This window comes from Euprymna scolopes, chromosome 8 (assembly GCF_053919585.1).
Source record: "Euprymna scolopes isolate OS-2025 chromosome 8, ASM5391958v1, whole genome shotgun sequence".
Taxonomy (NCBI): Eukaryota; Metazoa; Mollusca; class Cephalopoda; order Sepiida; family Sepiolidae; genus Euprymna; species Euprymna scolopes.
The window spans coordinates 21,496,383-21,504,014 of NC_136489.1; the positions used below are offsets into that span (position 1 = coordinate 21,496,383).

Sequence of the window (7,632 nt, forward strand, 5' to 3'; positions counted from 1 at the left end):
CTACCAAACTCCTCCGTCAATTTTTGGACTAAACACTTGAAATTTAAAATGTAGGTTGCTTGGACATGGATCTAACTTTATAATTTGATTTGAATCCCAAAAAATAAGTGTAAAGAGTTCAAAATTGGAGTCAAAGATAAAAAAAGGTTTGACTTTTACAGTGTCTACCAAATTACTCAGCAAATTACTGGTGTAAACATTTGAAATTTTACATAAAGGGTATTTAGAAATAGGGCAAGCTTTTTAATCGGTTTGAGTCGAAAATTTGAGCTTCCAAGGAATCAATGTTCAAAAGATTTGATCTTTGCAGTGTCTAGCAAACTATTCAGCCAATTTTGTGTCTAAACATTTGAAATTGTATATAACCGGTATTCAGACATTCGGCAAGCATTTTAATATGTTTTGGGGCAAGAATTGTGCTTCCAAAAGGTCAAAGTTTAAAGAGTTGACCTTTGCAGATTCTACCAAACTCCTCTGCCAATTTTGGGTCTAAACACTTGAAATTTTAAATGTAGGCAACTTGGACATGGGTCAAACATTTTATTTTGATTTGAAACCAAAACAATAAATGTTAAGGTGTCAAAATTGGGGTCAAAGTTTAAAAGAAATTACCTCTGCTGTCTCTAAGAAATTGCTGAGACAATTTTTTGTCTAAACATTTGAAATTTTACGTAAAAGTATATTCACACATAAAGCAAGTTCTGAACAGTACAAAGGGCTCGAGCTAAGCCGGGCAGAAATGCAAGCAGAAAATAAGGTGGTGTAAATAATTTTGGGTTTGAGATTAATAGTGAATAAAGAGGAATTAACTTTAGAGTTTAGAGTAATAGTAAATACGTAGCAAATAATTTTAATATTAATATTAAAAGTGAATTATAAGTGAATAAGTTTGGAATCAAGGAAAAAATTAAATTAATAGCAAATAATTTTGGGGTTTAGATTAATAGTGAATTAATAGTAAATACGTTTGGAGTTGAGAAAATAGTAAATACGTAGCAAATAATATTGGGTTTGAGATTAATAGTGAATTAATAGCAAATAAGCTTGGATTTGAGAACAATAGTAAATTAATATCAAATGAATACATTACGTTTGAGATTAATAGTGAATAGCAAATAAGTTTGGAGTTGAAAAAATACTAAATTAATAGCAAATAATTTTGGTTTGAGATTACTAGTAAATTATTAGTAAACAAGTTTGGATTTAAGAATAATTATAAATTAATCGCAAATAATTTTGGGTTTCACATTAAAAGTGAATTATTAGTAAACAAGTTTGGATTTGAGAATAATAATAAATTAATAGCAAATAATTTTGGGTTTGAGATTAATAGTGAATTAATCTATCTATCTATCTATCTATCTATCTATCTATAAAAGTGAGAACATCTGTGTGTGTGTGTGTGTGTGTGTGTGTGTGTGTGTGTGTGTGTGTACATTTACCTACCAAATAACTCTGTCAATTTTCGGCCTACAGATTCGAGAGGCGACATAAGGGATATTGAGATTTGGGAAAATCTTTTTAATCGGTTTTGCGGCCATGAATTTGGCTGTTGAAGGAATCAAACTTCAACGATTTGAACTTCGAAAACTCTACCAAACTCCTTCGCCAATTTTAGGTCTAAAAACTTGCAATTTTAAATGACATGGATCAAAATTTTTATTTGATTAGAGCCCCAACAATAAATATACAGGAGTCAAAATTGGGGTCAAAGTTTTAAAAAATTGTTCTCTGCGGTCTCTACCAAATTACTCAGCCAATCTCTGGTCTAAACATTTTAAATTTTACATAAAGGGTATTTAGAAATAGGGCAAGCTTTTTAAATGATGTAGGTCGAAAATGTGAGCTGTCAAGGGGTCAAAGTTAAAAAGATTTGACGTTTGCGGTGTCTAGTAAACTACTCAGCCAATTTTGTGTCTAAACATCTGAAATTTATACATAACAAGTATTCAGACATTTGGCAAGCATTTTAATCAGTTTGCCATATGTATTTTATAACTTACTACTATATATGTGTATGCGTGTGTATTTGTGTGCGTGTGTGTGTGAGCTAGTTGACTATTTATTATTATTATTCTTATTATTATTATTATTCTTATTATTATTATTATTATTATAGAGCTAATCTTATTGATTACTGTATTGTACCCAGTACATAGCTGTAAATTCAAAAGTTAAAAAAAATATATTGTTACATAAGGGAGGGAGAAGAAACGGATTTGGTCTTGGACACTTTACTTGAGGGATACTGGTACCCTGGTGATGACGTGTCCATTTTACTAATGAAGAGAAAAAGTTTACGACGATGAGAGAGATATTACAAGTGTTAAGAGACGAGAGAACGGGACCCACGATCCCTTAAACCGTTTGTCTGGTGGTTAAGACACTTTTTGTGGATGTATGTGTTTATATATAGAAGTTCATACCTGGTTTTGCTGCTCTGGGAGAGTCTTCATCTGGGTGGAGCTCTCTTGTTGTTTTTGCCGGAATACACAAGATGAAGACAGATGTTGGGTTTTCAACCTTTTATTCTCCCAGGCATGATCTGCAGATGTCGCCATCGATGGTCTCCACTGTGGGTACCTACCACGTCCCACGTCTGGGGCGCGCATCTCCCCCCTTACTTAGGAGAGAACCATTTTAGACTTCTACTCGGCTCGGCTTTTTCTGAGAGACTCAACGTTTCACCAACCTTGCCACGTAGCATCACATGACATCCGGTTAGATGAAACGTCACTTCCTGCAACGTGGATTTACTACAAAAATATCTCTCTGACCTCCTCCCACCCTCTCCCTCTCTCTCTCGATCTACTATCTAATAGAGACACAGAGAGAGAAAATAGAGAGAGTATGAAAGAGCCAGAGAGAGAGAGAGAGAGGAGAGATGCTCTTTAACATTCCTCCACCCCTTTTTTATCAAAATGTATGGCAAGCCATACATTTTTAATAACTAACTAACTAAAAAAAATAATTATGTCCGAAGTACATCTTTATTCTTTCACTTTCCGGACTCACCCCTTTTCCAAGAAAGATCAGGCACCAGTACTCTTCTACAACACTATCAATCCTTCTGCTGCTTCTCGAAAGTCCCTCCTCGACATTAACTTGCTTCCAAGTTAGACAAAGATACAGCTTTGCAGATATACATCTTGTCTAGGCGGTCGCATTGTTGGATATTTTCCACTGACTCTGCTCTTTATTTGGACCACTTGGCCAAACAAATGGAGACTCCATTTTCGATCACTTTTTCGAAATGGGGCCAGCATATCGCAATTACGACCAGAACGTCGGATGCTCCATGTTGGTGGTAGCTTTATCGCATGGGGACTCGAACCCCAGACCCTCAGATTAAAAGTATGATGCTCTACCGACCCAACCATCCCACTCGCGTTCTCGACTTTCAGCATAGGCCTAAGTCCCAGTTTTTTTTTCCTTTACTGTAATGCCCTGACGTCTTTCTCTGAGTGGTCCTATTACTGGAGCTTTGTTCTATTCAATCTACTACTTCGGGACTTCACAAAGCTCTTCTACTAACTCCCTTGGTTGGTCTAAGCCAAGATACGCCTTCACACTGATTCACTCGGAGCCTGTTTGAGTTCCTGGAACCCGACAAGATACGGAATCATCACTCCCTAACTAATGCGCCAAAGCTTACTTGCGCATCGATTTCTAACTAAGTAGCTTTCCCTTTGTGATTTTTCCGTATTCCCAGCAAGTCCCAAGATTCCAACCCAGATATCCCTCACACATTCCTCTAAAAAAATTTAAAAAATAATAAGGCTCTATCTTGTCCCTTACGTAATCTGCATCTTTCCCTTTCTTCTATCTCCCCGTGATTAGGCTTGGTACCGACTGTCCAGTCGCTCCGTACCCTGAGGAATTATCGCGACCTCGCACGCCAGACTTTTGTTGGACAAGACTTATTGCCGTTGCTTGGGCCTACGTGGCATCTTCCAACCCACTGGAACCACTAGTATTGTTTTAACAGGGTTCTCGTTACTCTAATATAGTATTTCCCCTGCCAAATTTTCTAATTTGTGACAATACCGTGGCTTATAAAAAAAATAAAACAACAGAAAAAACTGCTTTCTACAGCCTAATCGCCTTGTAATTCTCATGAAAAAAATGCAACTACGCGCTAAACGTCCCTAAAATATAACTAAACCAACCAAATCTATTCCAAAATAATTTAATTTAATAATACCAATTAAATTCACCCAGCATGGTTTTTTTTTTTAAATTTGGTACCTTTAATTCACAATAGGGTAACATTTTACTTCTAAAATTCTTCCTCCACCCCTTTTTTATCAAAATGTATGGCAAAGCCATACATTTTTAATAACTAACTAACTAAACTAAGGAGGGAATACATACGCTACCCGCTGGCAAGAAGACTGTCCTACGATAAATCGATAAACTCAAAATTAAATAAATACAACAATAAAATTGCCATGTAGCGCTACCCTGCGCTCTTCAAGGTCAAACTCCTTTATGACCCCATGGCTTCTTCGTACCCATCTCGGGACTTCCAGAGCATCCTTTGCTCCCGGTCGACACTACTCGTGGTCGATAATTTCACGGCTCCTAGCCGAACAACAATAAAACACAAAATCGAGGTCCATCTGCCTCCTACTTACATCTCAGGATTTACGGACAATCTTCTTTACTCCTAGGTAGCACAAAAACAACAAAAAAAAATCCCATCCCAAACCTTCACCATTTCACATCAAATGTTCTTAATTAATTTACCTCCTCTATGACTATACTTAATTGGTCCAAGAGTAATCAAGTCGGTTTTATTTATTCTACCCCATTTACCTTTGTGTGGTCAACACCTTTTTTTATTCTACCCCATGTACATTTGTGTAGTCAACACACAATGGACATGTCCTCCGACTGTCCATATTAGTTACAGAGATCGCCCATTTCTCTATAACTATCTCGTGCTTCCCTGAGCACCTACCAAAATATGGATTTTTTTTTTAAATTTATTACGAGGACGTTCTGTACCGCCCTCCACCGACTTACGCATCCGGAACAAAAAAAATCAGTCGAAACTACAAGAACAAAACAACAAACAAAAAAAATATGTATACATGACCACCTCGAAACTAGAATAAATACCGACTGACTTCCTGACCTCATTACTCATAATCCAGCAAACCGTCTGCCTGTCCAACTACTGTATTTCGATAAAAAAAAATCCTTATTCCTTATTCTTTTGTCTTCCGACATCATCCCATTTTAAAATTCTCATTTATGTTTTCCTTGCATAATCCCGTTATCTCAAAAATTATTATTGATAATTGATATACCTCTATCCTGTCATCATCTTATTTTTTAAAAATTAAATTACATTGACACCACGTGGCAAGACCATCGATGCCCCCATCTGCTATACAAATACAAGATAACAAAAGTACAGAAAAAGAAATACAGAAAAATACACATGGCAACTCAACAATACTTAACAATATTCAATAATACTTAATTAATATATACTTAATTAATTCACTTATAACTAACAACTTTCAGCAAAGTTCAACAAAATTATCACAGATCAAATTGTCCACGTAAGCAAAGTTCAAGGGTTTTCTGAAACTAAAAAAAAAATCATTATTCTTTTACAATTAACCACAGAATTAAATTAAAAAGTTCCGCTTCTATTCTATTCATATAATTATAATTTACTTAAAATTAATCCGGAGGGATGCCACATCACCAACCTGATTTTTATTTCACCTAATACTTTCGACAATAGTGTAATTTCTTCTTTTTTTTTCAAATCTAAAATGACATCTTGCTATTCCGAATGCATTTAAAAGTTCACTGTCCCTTATTTTTGTAACACTTTGCTAAATTCAACAATGTCAAATGACTGACAGGTTTATAAACTGTGGACAAGCTCGATGTCATTTTGCTTAAACAAATGTTCGTTTGTGTTGTCTTGTCTATTTAAATATATATATATATATATATATATATATATATATATATATATATATATATATATATATATACGTTTTTTTTTCTTTCTCCGTGTTTTCAATTCTTTCTCTGTGTTTTTCAATTTTATTTTTATTTTTAATATGGTAAATTAATTTTCTTTTCTCTTTTGTTTTTCAGTCGTTTTCAAAGCTTACAGCGTATTTTTAATTTTGGAGTTTAATTTTCTTCTAAATGCGTATGGTATTCTTCATGCCTTTGCTATCTTTTTCAACACATAACTGAATCATTTTTTCTTCTTCTTCCTTCCTCTCTCTCTATCTTTCTCTCTCTCTACCCGTTTTTCACTGTTCTTCACTTATTCTCTTTTTCTCTTCATTTTCACTATTCTTTCTTTTTTTGTTTCACTGTCTCTTCTCCGTTTTTTTCTCCCTCCTTTTTCCTCAATTTCTCTTCTTGTCTTTATTTTTCCTCGTTATCTCTTTTTCTCGTTATGTCCGTGGCAATCCAGGTTTCGATATATATGCCCCATGCGGGGGCAAGAAGGTCAACGGCACCAAATAACAGATATGTTACATAAGGGAGGGAGAAGAAACGGATTTGGTCTTGGACACTTTACTTGAGGGATACTGGTACCCTGGTGATGACGTGTCCATTTTACTAATGAAGAGAAAAAGTTTACGACGATGAGAGAGATATTACAAGTGTTAAGAGACGAGAGAACGGGACCCACGATCCCTTAAACCGTTTGTCTGGTGGTTAAGACACTTTTTGTGGATGTATGTGTTTATATATAGAAGTTCATACCTGGTTTTGCTGCTCTGGGAGAGTCTTCATCTGGGTGGAGCTCTCTTGTTGTTTTTGCCGGAATACACAAGATGAAGACAGATGTTGGGTTTTCAACCTTTTATTCTCCCAGGCATGATCTGCAGATGTCGCCATCGATGGTCTCCACTGTGGGTACCTACCACGTCCCACGTCTGGGGCGCGCATCTCCCCCCTTACTTAGGAGAGAACCATTTTAGACTTCTACTCGGCTCGGCTTTTTCTGAGAGACTCAACGTTTCACCAACCTTGCCACGTAGCATCACATGACATCCGGTTGGATGAAACGTCACTTCCTGCAACGTGGATTTACTACAAAAATATCTCTCTGACCTCCTCCCACCCTCTCCCTCTCTCTCTCGATCTACTATCTAATAGAGACACAGAGAGAGAAAATAGAGAGAGTATGAAAGAGCCAGAGAGAGAGAGAGAGGAGAGATGCTCTTTAACAATATGACTTGTATCCCGTCAGCTAGAATCGAAATAAAAACATCTACCTCTCCACCAGTATTCGCTACCATATGAATTAAGGGCACATACATAATAAAACTTTTTAAAATAACGTGGTTAAACGTATAAATTTATATTTGCGTATGTGTAGAGGACTTATGTTGGTCGACTTACGTTAGCCAATTTCAAATATTTCCATTTAAACCTTTTAACAGCTATTTTTACCGGTCCAAAACCGAAAGGAATTTGTTCCATAGGTCCGAATCCCCTATATATCAAGTTTCAAGTTTGTAGACTAAAACTGACATAGTGGTTTGAGACCTTTCCACACACACACACACATTCAAATTTACTTATATATATATATATATATATATATATATATATATATATATATATATATATAGTAAA

General features: G+C 35.7%; 1 long non-coding RNA gene across 1 annotated transcript; it reads right to left on the reverse strand.

The window, feature by feature from the left end:
* Window positions 1-2,510: 2,510 nt before the first annotated feature.
* Window positions 2,511-7,218, reverse strand: LOC145283499 (uncharacterized). Its single transcript, XR_013868620.1, has 2 exons — window positions 4,877-7,218; window positions 2,511-4,835 (listed from the first exon to the last, which is right to left on the reverse strand). It is a non-coding gene; the product is annotated as an uncharacterized LOC145283499 (long non-coding RNA).
* Between the last annotated feature and the right edge of the window lie 414 nt (window positions 7,219-7,632).